The sequence below is a fragment of the Balaenoptera physalus genome (genome assembly GCF_965194825.1).
Source record: "Balaenoptera physalus genome assembly, chromosome: 5".
NCBI classification, from domain to species: Eukaryota; Metazoa; Chordata; class Mammalia; order Artiodactyla; family Balaenopteridae; genus Balaenoptera; species Balaenoptera physalus.
The window spans coordinates 149,633,392-149,654,889 of NC_138884.1; the positions used below are offsets into that span (position 1 = coordinate 149,633,392).

The window sequence follows — 21,498 nt, forward strand, 5'->3', positions numbered from 1 at the left end:
TCTGGGGCAAATTGAGTAAAGAGCTCAAGGACTGATCTTGACTTCTGCTTTCCCCGGGATGAAAGTCATCAATTCTTATACCTGGCTGGTGGGTAAAGTGCTGTAGCCACTGTGGAAAACAGCCTGGCACTTCCTCAAGAAAAGCAAATGTAAAGTTACCATGTGACCCGGCCACTCCCTCCTAGGCATGTGTCTAAGAGAAATGAAAACACGTCCACCCAGAGACTCGTACTTGAATGTTCGTACAGCACTATTCACAACAGCCGGAAGCTGGCAACAACCCAAGTGTCCACCAACAGCTGAATGGAAACCGCAGTGTGGTCCACGCACATGGTGGCCTGTTATTCAGCCATAAAAAGGAACAAAGCACTGACGCATGTTACTACACAGATGAACCTAGAAAGCAGGCTGCATGAAAGAGGCCAGTCAGAAAAGGGCACATGGTGTAGGAGTCCGTTACGTGAGATGAGATGTCCAGAGTAGGCAAGGGTATAGACAGAAAGCAGAGCAGTGGTGGCCAGCAGCTGGGGTGTGACAGGGATGGAGAAGGACTGATTACTGGTATTGGGTTGGTTTTTTTTTTTGACTAATGAAAATATTCTGGAATTAGATAGTACTCATGGTTGACAGAGCATTGTGAATATACTAAAAACCACTGGATTGTGCGTTGTAAAAGGATGAGTTTTACACTATGTGAATTATATCTCAATAGTAAAAAAAGGTGAAAATAATCAGTTCCTCCCCCTCACAATATTTTTAATTATAGTGAGAAATGAATGGAAATATGGGTATGGAATTTCAGTTTGGGATGATAAAAAAGTTCTGGAAATAAATACATAGTAGTGAACTTCCCTGGTGGTGCAGTGGTTAAGAATCTGCATGCCAATGCAGAGGACACGGGTTCAAGCCCTGGTCTGGGAAGATCCCACATGCCACGGAGCAACTAAGCCCGTGCACCGCAACTACTGAGCCTGTACTCTAGAGCCTGTGAGCCACAACTACTGAGCCCATGTGCCACAACTACTGAAGCCTGCACGCCTAGAGCCCATGCTCCGCAACAAGAGAATCCACTGCAATGAGAAGCCCACGCACCGCAATGAAGAGTAGCCCCTGCTCACCACAACTAGAGAAAGCCCACGCACAGCAACAAAGACCCAACGCAGCCAAAAACCAAAAAGCCAAATAAATAAATGCATAGTAGTGATTCACAACATTGTGAATACACTCAATGCCAGTAAAGTGTGCAGTTAACATGGTTAAAATGATAAATTTTTAAGTTATGTATATTTTACAAAACATAATGACTCAACCGAGGGAACCATTCCTGAGTTGCGCACAAGCCATTGTAAATGAGAGCCTTCGGACACGAGGAAATTCAGAGGCCCTTACAAACGTCTGTAAGTCCTGGCTCGAGTGGGGCCTGGAGAAGACAGCTCCCTCCTGGCCGCCCTGCCTACGACGGCTGCCTGCTGTGAGCCTGGCGTCCCCTCTCTGCAGTCACACTAGTTCTCTGCCCGCCTCGAGGGCGGGGGAGGTGCAGACGGCCCGGCCAGTGGAAAAGCGCAGCCGCGAGGTGCTGTCCGAGGTCTGGGCGCGCCCTCAGGCCTGGCTCTCGGGCCAGCGTCAGATCCCCAGGAAGTTCGCTTTGGCTGGAGGCCAGTGTCTGTCTGCTTCCATGAGCTGGACAGCAGTTTCGAGTCTGCCCTGCGCCCCGCCCAGCTGAGCCCCACGCTGCGCCCAGAACCTGTGTCCTCTGTCCTGGCCACTCCTCAGTGTGGGCAGACTTTGTGTTTGCCAGTCTCTTCTGTGGAAAGTGATGTCTTGTGATCTTTATTTGCATTTTACAGGACTAATAACGTTCTCTTAATTAGCCCTTCCAATTTCTACTTTTAGAAATTATTTGTTTGTATCTTTTGCCCAGTTTTCTATTAGATTCTTTTTCTTAATGACTAATAGAGGTTCTTTGTATATTCTGGATATTACCTTATTTCCCCAGTGTATAATTTTTAATTTTCTCTTAACTTATGATGCTTTTTATCATACAGGATTTTCAAATTATGATGGAGAATACTTTATCATTATTTCTTATTATGGTTTATATTGTTTGTGTCTTTTTATCAATACTCTTCTATTTGGGGAACTTATATTCTCCTTTGTTTTCTTTAACTTGATTTAAAATTTGCTTTTTTTTTTTTCATGTGTAGGCTTTTAATCCATCTGGACTCGGATTTTTTGATTTTGTGATACATGAAAACAAAGAGCTAATTTGATCTTTTCAAACAGGGCAAGTCAGTCGCCCCAACACTACGTGCGGGCATGTCTGTGCTGTGCCCACGGCCGGCCTCTGTCATGCACCGGGGCCCACGGGCTACAGGCCTGCCTCTAGGCTTTCCATGCTGTTCCGTATACGTGTTTATCATCATCTTTTCTTGATACCTTCATTTGTCTCTAACTTATTTTTGTGTATGATATGAAGTAGGCATTTAACTTTATAATTTTCCAAGTAGTTAATTAATTCCAACCCAGTAGAGATTTGAAATGCCAAATCATAGACTCTACTTCTATATACACTATGGCCTGTTTGGGGCTTTCCGTTTTCTTCTGCTCACCTGTGTGTCTTCCATCAGTGTCAGTACTGAGCTTTCCCTGTCGTACACGACCGCCATTACCATTTGTTCACCCTTCGTAACATCATCAGGACCGTTCTCACTTGGGTTGTTTCCAGGTGGACTTTAGAATCACTTTATGAAGTTCTCACTTTATAGTCGCACTGATACTCTAATGATAAAACTTGCCATGGGGACTTGGCGTCTTTTCAGCGTCTTTTCAGTGCAGTGTCCCATCTTCAGGAGCGTGGCCTGCTCTCCATGCACCCCATGAGGTGCCCTCCTTCATAAAGAGCTGGCACATTTCTTCTTAAACTTACTGTCAGGTATTTGGGGGTTTTTTGCTATTGTGAGTGCTGTCCTTTTATTATATTTTCTTTCTCAGTACTGGTAGGAAAGTTGCTGATTCTTTTGTATTTATGGTGAGATTTTTTTTTAATGGCCTAATTTTTCTGTAGAATTATTACTGGTTAGAAAAAAGTTTAATTGCCAAATGTTAAAAGTAACAAGAACCAAATAGCCATAAGCCCACTAGAGTTCCTCTTGTTTTTTTCCCACATATTTGTCTACAGTTTTGATTAAAGAAACCAATCATACTATATATGCTATTTTGTAAACTAGCGTAGTGTTATCTATTTGTAAAATAAACTTTTTATTTATTTATTTATTTATTTATTTTGGCTGCGTCGGTTCGTTGAGGCATGTGGAATCTTTCGTTGCGGCACTCGGGCTTCTCTCTAGTGGTGGCATGTGGGTTTTCTCTCTCTAGTTGAGGCGTGGGAGCTCAGTAGTTGTGGCATGCAGGCTTAGTTGCCCCGAGGCATGTGGGATCTTAGTTCCCTGACCAGGGATGGAACCTGCGTCCCCTGCATTGGAAGGCAGATTCTTTACCACTGGACCACCAGGGAAGTCCCCAAAAATAAACTTTTTATTTTAGAACAGTTTTAGATTTACATAAAAGTGGCAAAGAGAGTACCACAGGTTCCCATATGTCCCACACCTAGTTCTCCCTATTATTAATCTTGGATTAATATAGTACATTCGTTACAGTTAATGAACCCAGTGCTGATACGTTATTATCAGCTAAAGTCATACATTATTCATATTTCCTCAGTATTTCCGTAATGTCCGCTTTCTGTTGCAGGGTCCCATACTGCCTTTAGTCGTCACGTCCCCTTAAGCTCCTCTGGGCTGTGACAGCTTCTCAGACTTTGCTTGTCTGCAGTGACCGTAGCAGCTTTGAGGAGTGCTGGTCACGTGTGTTGTAGGATAGCCCTCAACTGACGTTCGTCTGATGTTTGTCTCGTGGTTAGACTGGGGATATGGGTTCCGGGAAGGGAGACCAAAGAGGTGACGTGCTTTCTCCTCGATCACGGCAAGGGTTCACGCTGTCAACATGACCTACCGCTGCTGGTGTCGACCTTGATCACCTGGCCGAGGTGGTGGTGGCCAGATTTCTCTACTGTAAAGTCCCCTTTTATCCCCCTAGTCACTAACCGCAGCCCACCCTTATGGAGTCGGGAGTTAGGCTCCCTCCTCTTGTGGACCGAGCATCTACGTGAGTTATGTGGGATTCTTCTGCCTGGGCAGCGTGTCTATTCTCCCTTATGTATGTATTTATTCAGTCACTTATTTATATCCGTATGACGTCATGGACATTTATTCTGTCCTTTGGGTTATAATCCAACATGACGTTATTTATTTTGTTATTCACATTATTCCAGCTTTGCAGTGGGAGCTCTTTCCCTTGGCTCCTGTGTCCCTTTGACTTAACCTCTTCGGTGTGTGTGTGTGTTCATCGCTTCCTTACTCTCTGGCACTACAGGATGCTCCAGGCTCATCTTGTGTGTTTCCTGCCGCAGTCCTAGAATCAGCCGTTTCTCAAGGAGCCCTGGTTGCTTTTACTGGAGGTGGAATCAGAAGCCAAGATCTGGGTGCTAGGGGGTGTCGTTGCTTCTAGGCCCTCTCGGCTGACAGAGCAAGGAGATATGTGCGTGTACACTGCCCTGTGTGTGTACCCGTACCTATAAATGTTTCTATCTGTAGCCATCCGTGTCTGTGTGAAGCCACACGTGAGTCCACACTGCTGTCTCCAACTCTAATCCACCACACGGGTCGTTCTAACCTCCTCCCTTGCTTATCTATCTGGCATAAATTTAAGTTTACCAAGACCTCTATAGCATATTTTCATTTCAGTAAATATTCTTCTACAAAAGTGTCTTAAATAGCTATATGGGATTTCACTGTATAGATATGCACTAATTAAAACAATTTCCCAAATGCCTTCTTTTTTTTTTTTTAAAGAATTTCTTTTTTTTAATAGTAATCTTTTATTTATTTATTTATTATATTTATTTTTGGCTGTGTTGGGTCTTCATTTCTGTGCGAGGGCTTCCTCTACTTGCGGCAAGCGGGGGCCACTCTTCATCGCGGTGCGCGGGCCTCTTCACTATCTCGGCCTCTCTTGTTGCGGAGCACAGGCTCCAGACGCGCAGGCTCAGTAGTTGTGGCTCATGGGCCTAGTTGCTCTGTGGCATGTGGGATCTTCCCAGACCAGGGCTCGAACCCGTGTCCCCTGCATTAGCAGGCAGATTCTCAACCACTGTGCCACCAGGGAAGCCCCCCAAATGCCTTCTTAATAAATATCTTCAAACCAAATCTATTTCCTTAGGATAAATTCCTAGAAAAGGAATTCTGGGGTCAAAGAGTATATGCTCATTTTAAGGATTTGGATGTATACTCCCCAAATGCCTTCCAACAAGGTTGTAATAATTTACTCTCCCATCAGAAGTATATCACAATGCCCTTTACCCTGCACCTGTGCTAACAGCACATATTTCAGTTTTGCTTAATGTTTGCCAACTTGCTAAGTGAAAAAGTCTCTTATTAATTCACTTAATTGCATTTGCTTAATTATTTTTTTGAATTTATTTTATTTTATTTTATTTATTTTTGGCTGCGTTGGGTCTTCGTTGCTGCGTGCGGGCTTTCTCTAGTTGTGTCGATGGGCTTCGCACTGTGGTGGCTTCTCTTGTTGCAGAGCACGGGCTCTAGGCTCGCAGGCTTCAGTAGCTGTGGTGCGTGGGCTCAGTAGCTGTGGCTCGGGGCTCTACAGCGCAGGCTCAGTAGTTGTTGCACACAGGCTTAGTTGCTCTGCAGCATGTGGGATCTTCCCGGACCAGGGCTCGAACGCCTGTCCCCTGCATTGGCAGGCGGATTCTTAACCACTGTGCCACCAGGGAAGCCTGCATTTGCTTAATTATTAATGGAAGCTGAACTTCTATTTATTCATTGATCATTTCTTTTTCTTCTGTGAATTGCCTGTTCATAGCATTTGCCCATTTATATCAGGATTTCTTTTTCTTATTACTTTTCAGGAGCTCTTTCTGTAATAAATGTATTAGCCCTTCAGCAATTATGAAACAAACATTTCTCCCTGTTTTTTTATTGGCCTTCAATTATGTTAATTCTTTTTAATGTTCAAACATTTAAAATTTTATACCATAAAATCTATTAGTCCTTTTATTGCTTGTTTTTGATTATCATCTTTAAAATACTATTTCCCATCCCAAAATCATATAAATAGTCAAGTATATTTTTCTGTCTTTGTGATTTAATTTGTTATATTGAAAGGTTTGATCCATATGGAATTTACTCAGCTTGTGGTGATTTGTAGGGGGTCTGCCTCCATTTTGTGAGTTTCAGGTTTACAAGGTTGAGATAATCATACTCAACAGTTAATGACACATTATCATATTTGGTCTTGGAAAGGCCCCTTGGTAAGAGTGTAAACAAAATAATATATTATAAAAATACCCTTGGTGTTAAAAAAAATCATAGGAAATTAAGAAATGTTTGGAAATTAAAGATAATAAAAAATACAATATGTGAACACTTGTGGGACACAAAAGCAGTAGAGGGAAATTTAGAACTTTAAATACATTTTTCAAGAAATGGAAAATAAAAACAAATGAGGTAAGTATTCAACTCAATAATCTGGAAAAAGAACAAGTCCAAATTTTTCTACTACACAAAAAAGTAATTTATAAAGGGCAGCAATTTTAAAAATCAAGAAGAAAATAGAAAAAAATAAAATAAAATGCTAATTATTACCCTTTTATTATTAATTTATTAGTGTATTGTAGTATAGTTAAGAATATAATTTGTGTAATATGGATCCTTTGGTAGTTAATGAGGCTTCATTTTTGGCCAAGTATGCATCCTTACTTTCTTGGTCGTGGAGTTCTATGTATGTCTCACAGCTTGAGCTTATTAATTGCTCTGTTCAGGTCTTCAGTTTCTCTGCTTTTTGTTTGCTTGCTTGCTTGTTTGACCTACAAGTTTCTGAGAGGAGTATGCTAGAATATCCAATTTTATAATTGTTGATCTATCTGTTTCTCCCTGTGGTTTTGTGAGTTTTTTCTTGAGAGGTTTTGAGACTGAATTGTTAGGTGTTTATATGTTTTTGATGTATGTATCTTCTTGTTTTATTTTCAACAGAATGTAATCTCCTTCTTTGTCCTTTATGACTTTTTCTTGGTTTAAATTAAATGTTGATCAATGTTAAGATTTCTCTTGGAGCATACTTGTCTTGTATTTTTTTTTCTTGTGCTTTTATTTTAACCTTTATGTGTCTTTTTGTACATAATATTGAAATTTAAACATTCAATCTGTGAGTCCCTTTCTCTTAATTGGTGAATTAACATTTCTTGTAATTACTGATATATTATGCCTTTTCTATCTTCTTATGTTATATTTTCATAACGTATATGAGTTTTCTTTTTTTTCCTATTTTCCATTGATTAGATCATGCTTTCTTCTGCTAGTTTAATATTTTGCATCTAAATTTATGCAAGCAGCCTGGCCATAATTTTCCTTTCTTTTAATTTCCTTGTCAAGCTTTTGAGTTAGGAAGTATTCCTTCTTTTTTTCATTCTCTGGAAGAATTTATGTAAGAGTGGTCTTGTTTCTTCCTTAAATGTTTGAAGGAAATCATCAGTGAATTGGCTGAACCTGGAGGTTTTATGTGTGGGATACAACACACAAAATAGCTATATGACTAATAGCTATATGACTGCTCAGATTTTCTCCTACTTCTTGTATTAGTTTTGGTTTATTGTGTTTTACAGTGAATTTGTCCATTTTGTCTATATTTCCAAATTAATTGGCATGAAGTTGCTCATATATTCTCTTTTTATCATCTTAATGAATATAGAGTCTGAAATGATATTCCCTTGCCTTTCTTGGCATTGATAACTGTGCCTTCCTTTTTTCATTTTTATTCAGCCTTTCAAGGGACTTTTCAATTTTATTAATTTATTCAAAGAACCAATTACGTCTTTGTTAAATCTCTTTATTATACATTTATTTTCTATTATATTAATGTCTTCTCTTTATCATTTTCTTCTTCCTACTTTCTTTGAACTCAGCATGTTATTCTTTCTTTTTCCAACTGTTTGTTATGGTATTTAGATCATTGCTTTTCAGTCTTCTTTTCTAATATGGTTTTAAGGCTATAATTTTCTGAGCATGACTTTATTTAGCTGCATCTCAAATATTTTGATACCTATTTTCACTGTCATCCAGCTAAAAATATTTTCTAATTTTTACTTTGGTTTTTTTCTTTGACTCAAGACTTATTTAGAAGTACAATGCTTAATTTCCAAATATATGGGAATTTTCTAGTTTTTGTTGTTACTGTTCCTGATGTGATTTTTAGTTTAATTCCACTATGGTGAAAGAACATTGTAGGATTTTCAGTCTTTGAAATGTGTCTTTCTTTTTTTTTTAAAGTATAGTTGATTTACAATACTGTGATAGTTTTCAGGTGTACAGCAAAGTGATTCGGTTATACATATATATATGTATATATCTATATATTTTTTCCTATTCTTTCCCATTATAGCTTATTACAAGATATTGAATATAGTTCCCTGGGCTATACAGTAAATCTTGTTGTTTACCTATTTTATATATAGTAGTGTGCATCTGTTAATCCCATATTCCCAATTCCCTTCCCCCACCTTCCCCCTTTGGTAACCGTAAGTTTGTTTTCTATGTCTGTGAGTCTGTTTCTGTTTTGTAAATATGTTCATTTGTACTATTTTTTAGATTCCACATATAAGTGATATTGTATAATATTTGTCTTTTTCTGCCTGACTTACTTCACTCAGTATGATAACCTCTAGGTCCATCCATGTTGCTGGACATTATTTCATTCTCTTTAATGGCTGAGTAATATTCCATTGTGTATATATACCACATCTTGCTTATCCATTCATCTGCTGATGGACACTTAGGTTGCTTCCATGTCTTGGCTATTATTATAAATACTGCTGCTATGAACATTAAGGTGCATGTATCTTTTAGAAATAAACTTTTCATCTTTTCCAGGTGTACGCCCAGGAGTGGGATTGCTGGGTCATACGGTAACTCTATTTTTAGTTTTTTAAGGAACCTCCATACTGGTCTCCATAGTGGCTGCACCAATTTGCACTCTTACCAACAGTGTAGGAGGGGTCTCTTTTCTCCACACCCTCTCCAGCATTTATTATTTGTAGACTTTTTGATGATGGCCATTCTGACCGGTGTGAGGTGATACCTCATTAGAGTTTTGATTTGCATTTCTCTAATAATTAGTGATGTTCATCTTTTCATGTGCCTGTTGGCCATTGATATGTGTTTTAAATGGGTTCACAGACCAGCCCAAGGTCAGTTTTGATAAGAATGTCATTGATAAGAACGACTCTGTCATCCTTTCTGTATGCGTCTGTTAGGTCAGGCTCGTTAATGAGTCATTCCCATGTCTTATGTTGTTGCTAATATTCGTGTGCTTGTTCTGTGAGTATCAGAAAGTCGAGTCAGTCTCCCATTGTGATCATGGATTTCTCTGTTTCTCCTTTGGGTTCTGTCAATTTTTGCTTCATATTTTTGAATCTATATTAGTGGGCATATATAAACTTACAACTATTTTTGTCTGATATAAGTACAGCTGAACCAGCTTTCTTTTGGTTGGAGGGCATGTTATCTTTCCCCCAACCTCTTACGATGTTTCCAGCCTTTCTGTGCCCTTATTTTTAAAGTATGTCTTTTCAGACCTAATTAAACTTAAAAGCTTTTGCACAGCAAAGGAAACCATTGACAAAACAAAAAGACAACCTACTGAAGAGAGAAGATATTTGAAAATGGTATGACTGAAAAGGGGTTAGTATCCAACATATATAAACAGCTCACATAACATCAAAAAAGCAAACAACCCAATTAAAAAATGGGCAGACGACCTGAATAGACATTTTTCCAAAGAGGAAATGCAGATGGACAGCAGGCTCATGAAAAGATGTTCAACATCGCTAATCTTCAGGGGAATGCAAATCAAAACCACAATGAGATATCACCTCACATCAGTCAGAATGACTATCACCAGAAAGAACACAAATAACAAATATTGGCAAGCATGTGGAGAAAAGGAACCCTTGTACACTGTTGGTGGGAATGTAAATTAGTGCCAGCCACTATGGAGAACCGTATGGAGATATCTCAAAAAACTGAAAATATAACTACCATATGACCCAGCAATTCCACTCCTGGGTATATATCCAAAAAAACAAAACAAAACACTAATTTGAAAAGATACATGCACCCCAGTGTTCACAGCAGCATTATCCATAATAGCCAAGACATGGAAGCAAGCTAAGTGTCCATCAGCGATGAATGGATAAAGAAGATGTGGTGTGTACACACACACACACACACTCACACACACACACACAATGCAGTACTGCTCAGCCATAGAAAAGAATGAAATCTTGCCATTTGCAGCAACATGGATGGATTTGGAGGGCATTATGCTAAGTGAAATGTCAGACAAATACTGTATGTTATCACTTATATGTGGAATCTAAAAAATACAACAAACTTGTGAATATAACAAAAAAGAAGCAGACTCACAGATACAGAGAACAAACTAGTGGTTACCAGTGGGGAGAGGGAAGGGAGGAGGGAAAACATATGGCTGGGGGATTAAGAGGTGCAAACTATTATGTATAAAATAAGCTAAAAGGATAGATTGTACAACATAGAGAATATAGCCAATATTTTATAATAACTATAAATGGAGTATAACCTTTAAAAATTGTGAATCACTATATTGTACAACTATAACATATAATATTGTACATCAACTATGCTTTAATTGAAAAAAGTTTTAATAAATAAATAAATAAACTGTGTCTTTTGTAAGCAGCATACAGTTGGGTTTGTTCAGTGTGACTATTATATTCTTTTAATTAGAGATTTTAGTCTTTTAAATTTAATGTAATCACTTATATTTTTTGGATGTGTTATACTGTTTTTATTTATCCTGTTTTATCTTCCATTTTCTTTTCTTTCTTGCCTTCCTTTGGATTTATGTTTTTTTTTCTCTATTAGCTTTTGGTTTTACAGTCTTTTAATGTTCTCATAATGGTTAGATGACAGCACGAATCATTAACTCATTACAGTCCATCATATATTAGTACTTTTACCACTTCCCAGACAACGCTCTGATCTCAGAACCTTTCAACTCTCTGCACCCCTTCCTACCTTTTGTGTTATTCCTAATCATACATTTTACTTCTGCATATGTTTAAATCCCATAAGATGATAATACCATTGTTTTTTACAGTAAATAACCTATCATTATGAAATGTTCTCCAACTCTAGTATGTGTCTTATCCTAAAGTCTTCTTTGTCTGATATTTTCTACAAAGGCTTTCTTTGGTTAGTGTGTTCATCATATATCCTTTCCCATCTTTTTACCATCAACCTTTCTGTGCTTTTATATTTATGGTGTATCTTTTCTAGGCAGTGGTTTTGTTTTTTTTAAATTTATTTTATTTATTAATTTATTTTTGGCTGCATTGGGTCTTCGTTGCTGCACACAGGCTTTCTCTAGTTGCAACCAGTGGGGGCTACTCTTCGTTGCAGTGTCCGGGCTTCTCATTGCAGTGGCTTCTCTTGTTGCGGAGCATGGGCTCTAGGCACACGGGCTTCAGTAGTTGCGGCACATGGGCTCAGTAGTTGTGGCTCGTGGGCTCTAGAGCGCAGGCTCAGTAGTTGTGGCGCACAGGCTTAGTTGCTCCGCAGCATGTGGGATCTTCCTGGAACAGGGCTCGAACCCGTGTCCCCTGCATTGGCAGGTGGATTCTTAACCACTGCACCACCAGGGAAGGCCCTAGGCAGTGTTTCTAACATGTAATCTGTTCTGCCAATCTTTGTTTCTAAATTGGAGTATCTTACTCATTTACATATAATTGCTGATACATTTAGGTATAAATTGCTCCTTTTAGTGTTGTTTTCTATTTGTCCTATTTTTTCTATACTTCTTTTTCTCTCTCTTTTTGCCTTTTTTGGGCTTAAGTATTTTTTGTTATTTCATTTCCCCCTCTATTACCTTGTTAGTTATATATTCTTTCACTATTCTTTTAGAAACTATTCTAGAGACTACTACAAGCATCCTTCACTTATAAAAATGTAATATAAAGTCATACTTTTACCACTTCTCAGACTATATAACACTTTAACTCCATTTATCTCCCTCTCCTGCCTTTTGTACTATTGTTTTCATTTACTTTTAATTCTGCATATATTTTGAACTACACAAAGCATTATGATATGGTTTTGTACAGTCAATATTCGCTTTAACTTTGCTTATAAGATCCCTTCCATTGCTCTTTATTCCTTCCTGCATATCCGTGCTTCCACATGGAGTTGTTTTTCTTCTGTCTTAGCATTTCTTTTAGTGCAAGTATTCAATTGACAAATTATCTCAGTTTTTGTTCGTCCAAAACATTTTTTATTCTGCCTTTATTTTTGAGGAATATTTGTGCTGGAGATAGAATTCTAGTTTGCCACATTTGAGCTTGTTTTTTTTTTTTTTTTTAGTATCTTTGTAATTTCATTCCTTTTTTTCTATTTTCCGTTATTTTTGTCAAGAAGTCACTGTTATTTATATTATTGCTTTTTTGGAGGCAATCAATCATTTATTCTAGCTGTTTTTTAGATTTTCTATGTTGTTGGTTTTCAGCAGTTTTATATTATGCTTAGATGTGGTTTTCTTTGGATCTGTCTTGCTTGTGGTTTGTACTGTTCCCTTTATCTGTGGTTTTATGTCTTTCGTCATCTTTGGAAACTTCTGTCATTATCTCTTTAAGTTCTGCTTCTCTCTCCTGTCTCCTCTGCTTCTGGGACTGAGGTTACACCTATGTTAGAACTTTTCACCATATTCCGTGTGTCTCTTATTCTCTTTTCTGTATTCTCCATCTTTTTTCTCTACATGCCTGGCTGGACATTTTATCTAATCTTCAATTACTTTGTCTACCTTCCACCCAATAGCCTTTTCTACAGGCATGACCAATAGGCTGTTAAAGTTAAACCCTACTTGAGTAAACTTTTGAGTTCTTAATTTTATTTACTGTATTTTTCAGTTGTACAACCTGCCATTTAATTAATTTGTGTAGTTTTCAATTCTTTACTTAAATTCTCAGCTCGTCATCTAATCTCTGAAACATGTTAATCACAGCCGCCCTAATGTCTATAACTGATAACTGCAATATCTATGTCTCCCATAGATCTGTTTCTATTGTTTCTCTCTTGGTTTTTAGTCATTTGATCTTGTTTCCTGGGATGCCAGGTGATTTGGGATCAAATAGTGTGAAAGAAAATGAGAGTTTACAGCTATGAATAGTGTTATCTTCCTCAAAAGATAGTATAGTCTTGCTTCTGGCAGACAGTCAGACTGAGGGCAGATTGCCTTAGTCCTATCATGGATTGATCCATTGGGAAGATGAGCTTGAGTCTTTGTGAAAGCTAGTAAATTTCAAGATCACATTTTCCCCTAGACTATCAAGGATCCTCTTTCTTTTTTTTTTTTTTAAGATTTATTTATTTTTTTAATTTTTATTTTTGGCTGCATCAGGTCTTAGTTGTGGCACACAGGATCTTCATTGCGGCGCATGGGCTTCTCTCTAGTTGTGGCATGCGGGTTTTCTTTTCTGTAGTTGCGGCACGCAGGCTCTCTAGTTGAGACGCACGAGCTCAGTAGTTGCAGCGTGTGGGCTTAGTTGCCCCGAGGCCTGTGGGATCTTAGTTCCCTGACCAGGGATTGAACCCACATCCCCTGCATTGTAAGATGGATTCTTTATCACTGGACCACCAGGGAAGTCCTGGATCCTTTTTTTTGATAAGCCCTGAACCTCAAGTTGTTCTCCAGTCCCATAGGCTTCAGGAAGCTAAAATCAGCCTTTCAACTATCACTTCAAAATCAGCAAATTCCTCAAGAGAAAGTGTGGCCCCAAACATCAGGCTTACATTTCTACATGTTCCTTTCTCTGAAGCCATAGCCTTTCAAGTTCTTACTGCCTTGGGCTTTTTTCTTACTGTTCTCTCATGCCTTCAAACAGATGCTTTTTAATATTTTCTTCAGCAATTATAATTGTTCTACATGGAAATTCATCTACAACATGCTAGTCTGCCACTACCAAAAGTAGACAACTCTCCAGATTGTTTAAAAGTTATATACTTAAAACTTGTTCTTATGCTTTTTGCCCTTAAGAATCATATCTATTCATTTCTTAGCTCATTCACTCACTAAATACTTGTTGAATATTTTCTGTGTTCCAATCACTGTTTTAGGTGCTAGGGTAAATACTCATGTTCTTTTGTTCGTCTTTTGATTACTTAAAATGATCAATATTTACATCTTCTTTCTAATGAAACACATAGTTTAACATGTCCTTATGTCCCTTTAATATCCCTTTTCCACTCCACTCCTATGTTAATATTGTCCAGAGTTTCTGTCTTGCAGTTACAGATTTCTCTGTTTCATTTGATCTGAGCTTTTTTGAGAAAAAGAAAAGCCAACAATGAATTTGCCAAAATATTGTATTCCCCTTACTTCCCAGATCTCTTATAGCAACTCCTGAAGTTGTTTATTTTATTATGGAATACTTCTTCTGAAGTTTTCTCTGAGGAGCTTTGTATGGCAAACTTTCCCACCCATCAGGTGTTTATCAAGTTCAGTTTCCTGAAGAAGTTCTCTCTGGAGCCTCTGCCCTGTTCCATCTGGACTGATTGCCCTCTAGGCCTGGCGTGTACCGTCAGCCGGTGCTGCTCCTCACCATCCTCCGGGGCCCCTCTGCTCCTCTCCCGTACTGGACTCCCTCTTCCTACCTCCCTTTCTTGGGTTACTCCATTGTCTTGGTGGAGCATATCCTTATTTGGCTCCCTCAGAAACGGTACATGGAAGGTTAATTTTTAGAGAACTTACCTGTCTGAAAATGTCTCACATTTGGTTGATAATTTGGCTGGGGATAGAAATCTATGTTGGAGATGGTTTTCTTTCCGATTTCTGAAGGCAGTGTTCCATTATAATATTTTGTGGGGTTTTTTTTCTTCATTTGCCAGAAGTTTTTCTTCTTAACAGGTCTTTTCCAAGTTCTATCTCTTGCAAAAAGAGAGGTTACCATGTACAACTCTCTGCTAACTAATGTGTAAGTTTTAATGATATAAATGATTTTCTAGGAAAATATAAATTACCTACAAGGATCTGAGAAAAGGCAGAAAGCCCAAAAGACCAATAACCTTTTCAGAGGAAACAGAAAAAGAAGGAAGAACTGCAGTTCCACAAACATCAAAAAAAAAAAAAAAGCGTCCAGGCCAAACCGTGCTTTCAAACCTCCAAAGGATATGATTCCTGTGGTTTAAGCTGGTCCTCAGGCCCAGAACATGGACCAGGCCCACCCTGCTCTCTGTGGCTGGTCAGGGGAGTTGTTTCAGGAAGGCAGGGTGGCCGCCTGTAGGAAAGCGGGTTGGCCGAGTCGAAGGCAACCCACGACAGGGGCTTCCGGCTCCTTTCTGTCCGCTGCGTCGCTGCCCAGTTCACAACCGCAGCCGTAACAGCAAGTCTGCCTCTGGAAACCCGCCTGCCCCGATTGCCTGTTGCCCCTGTTTTCTCCAGTCGCCGGCACTGGAACTGGGTGCTGCTCTCACCCCCGGGACAGAATTCACAGAGAGCGGCTGCCTGCCGTTGTGAGGGCCGCACGTTCTCTCTTGACAGTGTTTGCCCGGCCCTTTCCAGCTTTAGGATAATCCCCTTTCACCAAGGAAGCAAAAGCAATAAGGAGCCCGTGTCCCTGGGCTCTCCCGTGTCTGCGGCCTCCGGGTGGGGGAGGGGGGCCATGTCTGTGCTGGGTCGGCCTTGACCAAAGAGCCTGGCTCGGGGTGGGAGGGGGGGCAGGGAGCTGGGGGAGCGGGGACACTCCCTCGGTGGTACCGAAGCAATCGGGCTCTTCCGTAGGCTTGGGGGCCACCTGCAGCTGCCGCTGCCCTGGCACAGATCTCGGGCCACTGCTCCCAGGAGACAACCAGGTGGGACCTTAGAAGGGGACACCTGGGAGCCCATTCCTTCCAAGCCGGTCTGCTCTCCCTCTGCGCCTGGGCTGTTGACCACCTCTGCTGACCACGCCGTGGGATGCAGACTGGAGGCCTGTCCTAGCAGCCCTGATGCAGGCAGTGAGGTGCTTTGGCCTCCTTTTCCCTGTGGGATTCTGACTTATCTGCCCTGGCCCCTGAGGGGCCCCTTGTGAGCTTCCTGTGTTCGCGGGTGCAAAGCTGGCCCCTCTGCACTCCCTGCCCCGTCTCTGCCTGGCACTCGCAGGCCTGACTGCAGTGTCTCCCCTGCTTCTCAGCTGCCCAGGGGCGGCCTCTGGCATAGCTGCAAGGTCAAGCATAGGTTTGACAAAGATTTAGATAGAATTTTACTTACATAATTTTTGTACAGATCTCATTTAATTTTTCTATTTCTCACCAACGAACTGGAATCCAGGCTTGGCCTCATTGAATTGGGGAACCTCTGACCTCTCACACACCCTGGCCTCTGGACCACCCACTGTGACTGCATCCAGCTGTCGTTCATGGTCCAAGGCCATGTATGGGGGGCACTTCGTTCCTCACCTCACATCCAAGTCACTGTCTCCACTCAGCTTTGTTTTCCTTTGCCAGATTCCATTCCTGTCCATTCTTTCTCTGTCTCGGCCTCTGTCTCTCTTGTACACACACTTCTGTGCTTTTGATTCTTATTCCTTTGTTTTTTTGTTTTTTGTTTTCAAAACCTGGATCTCATTGTGTAAGCATTTTAAGTATTTTAAGGTTCATATGCTGTGGTAATCTGAATAATGGCCCCCAGAAGATATCTGCATCTTAAACCCTGGAACCTGTGAAGGTTGCCTTATATGGAAAAAGATCTTTGCAGCATGATTAAGTTAATGATCCTGAGATGAGAAGATTATCCTGGTTATCGGAGTGGGCTCTAAATGCCGTCACAGGGCCCTTATAAGAGCCGGATGAGAGGGACTTGACACAGAGAAGAGGAGGCCCCGCGACCGCAGGAAGGAGACTGGAGGGATGTGACCAAAGGCTGGAAGAAGCAAGGAATAGATTCTTGCCCTAGAGCATCCAGCACGAGCAGCGCCCTGCCGACTCCTTGATTCTGGCCCAGCGGTGCTGATTTCAGACTTCTGACCCCCAGAACTGTGAGGGAATAAATATCCCTTGTTTTAAGCCACCAAATTTGTGGCAATTCATTACAGCAGCCACAGGAAGCTAACACATATGCCAACCTCTCAACGATTCTTTCAAGCTCCAGGTTTATGGAATATCTGCTCTGTATCTACTTATTAGTGGCCACTGCAGCAGGTAAATGCAATTAATGAAAAGTTTATACTTTTCTCCTGGTATGCAGTCCCACGAGAATACAGGTGGCTTCATTCCCTGTCACTGTGTCTGAGCACAATATAAGGAGCCAGAGAAACGTGTACTTCACAAAGGCCCTCAAACTCTCCCTAAACCTGGAACTGGTAACGGGAGACACAGTGTGCAGTTCAGTGGATGAGAACATAGACTAAAAACCAGGAGATCAAGACTAATCAGATAAACATTTGAATGGCTGTTTTAGTACCAGACAATTAGATTTCAGGACAAGGACTATTACCAGGGACAGAGAGGGACACTTCATAAAAGGGCCAATTCATCAAGAAAACGTAACACTTCTATATAGGGTGCATCTAATAGGAGAGATGCTGAATACATGAAGCAAACCTGATGGAGCTGAAATGACAAATGCACAAATCCACGAGTCCAGTTGGAGATTTCAACACTACTTTCTTAATAATTAATAACAAGTACAAGGAAGGTCAGAAAGTATACAGAAGACCTGAATAACATTATCAACAACTGCAGAATATACTGCATTTTACATGCACAATTAAAGCATTCATCAAGATAGACCGCATGCTTGGCCATAAGACGAGTGTCAGTAAATTTAAAAGGACTGAAATCGTAGAGACTATGTTCTCTAATACAGTGAAATTAAATATGGAATCAAGAACAAAAATATGTATAGAAAATCCCCAAATATTTGGAAATAAAGATGACATTTCTAAATAACCCATAGGTCAAAGAAAAAAGTCAGAAGGGAAATTAGAAAATATTTTGAGCCAAATGAAAACGAAAACACATGTCAAAAATTTTGGGAGGCAGCTATAGAAGCACTTAGAAATTTATGACATTACATGTTTATAATAGAAAATAAGAAAAGTCTAAATAAATTATCAAAGCTTCTAAGCTTCTACCTTAAGAAGCTAGAAAAATAAGAGTAATTTAAATCCTAAGTAAGTAGAAGGAAGCTAGGAAGAGTGGAAACCAATTTAATAGAAACAGAAAAATAGTTGAGAAAATCAAGGATTTTCCCACAGAAGCAGGATTTTCGAAAAGATGAATAAAATTGATAAACCCCTGGAGAGACTGATCAAGAAAAAGAGAGAAAACCCACAAATTACTAATATCAGGAGTAAAAAAGGGTACATCAGGGGACTTCCCTGGCGGTCCAGTGGTTGGGACTCTGTGCTTCCACTGCAGGGGGCGCAGGTTTGATCCCGGGTCGGGGAACCAGGATCCCGCAAGCTGTGCAGCGTGGCCAAAAAAAAAAAAAAAAAATAGTACATCAGCATAATCTTTACAGATACTAAAAGAATAACGGGGCGATGTAATGAGCACAAAGACACACACACACAACAGATACGTTGATTAACTGTGTGGATGACGGTGATTCCCTGTTCAGTGAGTGGAGGTGGATCAGCACACGGTCTACGTCCACATCGTCCTCACGCTGAGTGATCTGGGGGGGGGGGGTGGCGGGGAGGGTTATCTTGCTGTCTAGGGTGGCAGAGGTGGGGGGGGGGAGGCAGGAGAGGCAGGTACACCCAGTGTAACATCACGGAAATACAGCGTAATCTCTGCCTGACTTTCCTGCTTTTTCATTTCTCTAAAGATGTTTCCATATGGCACCAATCCTTCTTCCAGCATTTGCTTCAGTTTCATAGAGGGGTTCACGTCACGAAAGAAGTCAAAAGCAGTCTGGAATATCGGAGCCCTTCTGCCAGGTCATCTAACGTCAGTTTGTTCCTGGCGCTGCTTCTTCTATGTCTTCCTCTTCGGCTGGCGCTGGTGGGGAAGCTCTCATCTTCATCGAGTTGTCTTCTGTTCACTTCTCTGGTGTGGTGTCTGTCAGCTCTTGAATTTCTCCAAGATCCGTATCTTGAAACCCTTCACCCCCCCACCTTTTTTTGCCCGGCTCACAATTTCTTTCATGATTTCCTTGACGGGCTCCGTCGTAAATCCTGTGAAGTCATACACAACACCTGGTCACAGTTTTTTCCAGCAGGATTTTATTGTTTGGGGCTTGATGGCTTTCACAGCTTTTCTGTAACAATGATGGCATCTTCAATGGTGTAACCCTTCCAGGCTGTCATGATGTTATCTCTATCAGGGTTCCCTTCCATAGCATTGACGATCCTTTGCATAGAGCACCGTGTATAATGAGCCTCAAAGGTCCTTATGGCCCCTGATCTAACAGCTAAATAGAGACGTTGTGTCCGGGGGCAAGTAGACCACTTTGACACCTTCGGGGTTGCACCCATGGAGTTCTGGGTGGCCAGGAGGGCATTGCCCAGTATCAAAAGAACTTTAAAGGCAGTCCCTTCTTGGCAAGATACTTCCTAACTTCAGGGACAAAGCACTGATGGAACCAGTCACGAAAAAGGGCTCTCATTGTCCAGGCCTTCTTCTTGTCCAACCAAAAGACTGACAGCTGCTGTTCATCGTCTCCCTTTAAGGCTCGGGGGTCAGCAGTGTGATCGGTGGAGGGCAGTCCTGACCATAAACCTGACTGCACTCGTACAAAACAGGAGTCAGCCCTTCCCTTCCCTTCCTGCCTTAAATCCTGCTGTTCACTTCCTCTTTACTGGTGAGTGCCCTTTGTGGCACTTTTTTCCAGAATAAGGCACTTTCATCTGCATTACAAACCTGTTCAGGCAGATATCCTTTCTCCCCAGTGATTTTCTTAACAGCGTCTAGGACCTCGTCTGCTGCCTCTTGGTCAGCAGAAGCTGCTTCTCCTGTTATCTTTACATGTTTAAAGCCAATCCTTTTACTAAAATTATTAAACCATCCTTTGCTGGCATTAAATTCTCCAGCTTTAGATCATTCACCTTCCTTTTGCTTTAAGTTGTCATGTAATGACTTCACTTTTTCTTGAATCATATTAGAGTCTATAGCAATCCTGCACCCACATAAAAGGTGCATTTTCAATACAAGATAAAGAGGTATTTTGCAAAAAGTCCAAGGTTTTTGTGCCTGCTGGCATAGCTGCAGCAACTGCTTCACGAATTTCCTTTTGTTTTCTTACAATGGTCCTTAGGCTGAATTCATTTATCTTGAAATGGCGGCAACCGCAGCTGCAGACCTCGATCTACTGTACATATCATGCAATTCAACTTTTTCTCATAACGTCACTTTTCTCTGCTTCTTGGGAGCACTTCCAGCAGCACTAGTGGCACTTCGTATGGGCTCCATGGTGTTATTGAGGGTTTACGATATTGCACTAAACATGATGAAAGATGTGTGAGGACCATGAGAGATCACTTCCTACTGCGATTCCCGATTTACTGGAGAGACAAACTCCTCACGTGGAAGTGACCAGCGTCACGGGGCATTTTAAGTGGACACTTGAAACACTTGAGCTCAGCACAGTAGCAACAGGAGGAGACCAGGAAATCATTAATGGCAGCGCAGGGTGCACTGCAGTTCATTCATGCAGGGATGATTTCATACTGCAGCTTCACGTTTGTCTGTCAATGGCACCGTGTACGTTCTGTGTTTGTGTGCTTACGTTTTGATAAATTTTAACATTTAATAATAGATTTGTGCCCATTTTATGGTAGTAAATGATAAACTAAATTATTATCTACATGTATTTTATGCATTCATGACACACCTAACCTTTTCTTAATATTTATCAATATTCAGGCTACAAAGTTCGTCTCCGAGTTTTTTAAATTGTTGCAAATCCCCAAAAAAATTTTCAATCTATTTATTGAAAAAAATATACATATAAGTGGACCCACAAAGTTGAAACCTGTGTTCTTTGAGGATCAACTATGCTTTCAGAACAATGTTAAATAGTGGAGGTAGTGGGCATCCTTGCCGTGGAGCTTCCTCAGGATAAGAAGCTAGCTTTAGGAGTGAGGTGTATTGCTTTGTAAGTTTAAGGAAGTATCCAGCTATTCCTATTTTCTCAAGAGTTTTTCCTAGGAGTAGGATTGGATTGGATTGGAGTTGGATTTTGTCACGGGGTTTTTTTCAGCAACAATGTAGATGAGCATGTAGTTTTCTCCTCAGTCGTATTCATGTGGTGAATTATATTAATGGACTTCCTAACACTGAACCAGCCTTGCTTTCCTGGTATAAACTCTGCTTGGCCGTGAGGTGCTATTTTCTTAATGTGGAGTTGGACTCTGCA

The 21,498-nt window shown here is 40.6% G+C and overlaps 1 protein-coding gene and 1 long non-coding RNA gene across 4 annotated transcripts in view; one reads left to right on the forward strand and one right to left on the reverse strand.

Moving 5' to 3' along the window:
• Positions 1-21,498, forward strand: part of POLN (DNA polymerase nu) — a 175,073-nt gene that overhangs the window by 126,396 nt on the left and 27,179 nt on the right. The window lies entirely within an intron of this gene.
• On the reverse strand, positions 2,127-7,067 carry LOC309661948. The gene is made up of 2 exons (XR_014264391.1): positions 5,238-7,067; positions 2,127-4,889 (listed from the first exon to the last, which is right to left on the reverse strand). It is a non-coding gene; the product is annotated as an uncharacterized lncRNA (long non-coding RNA).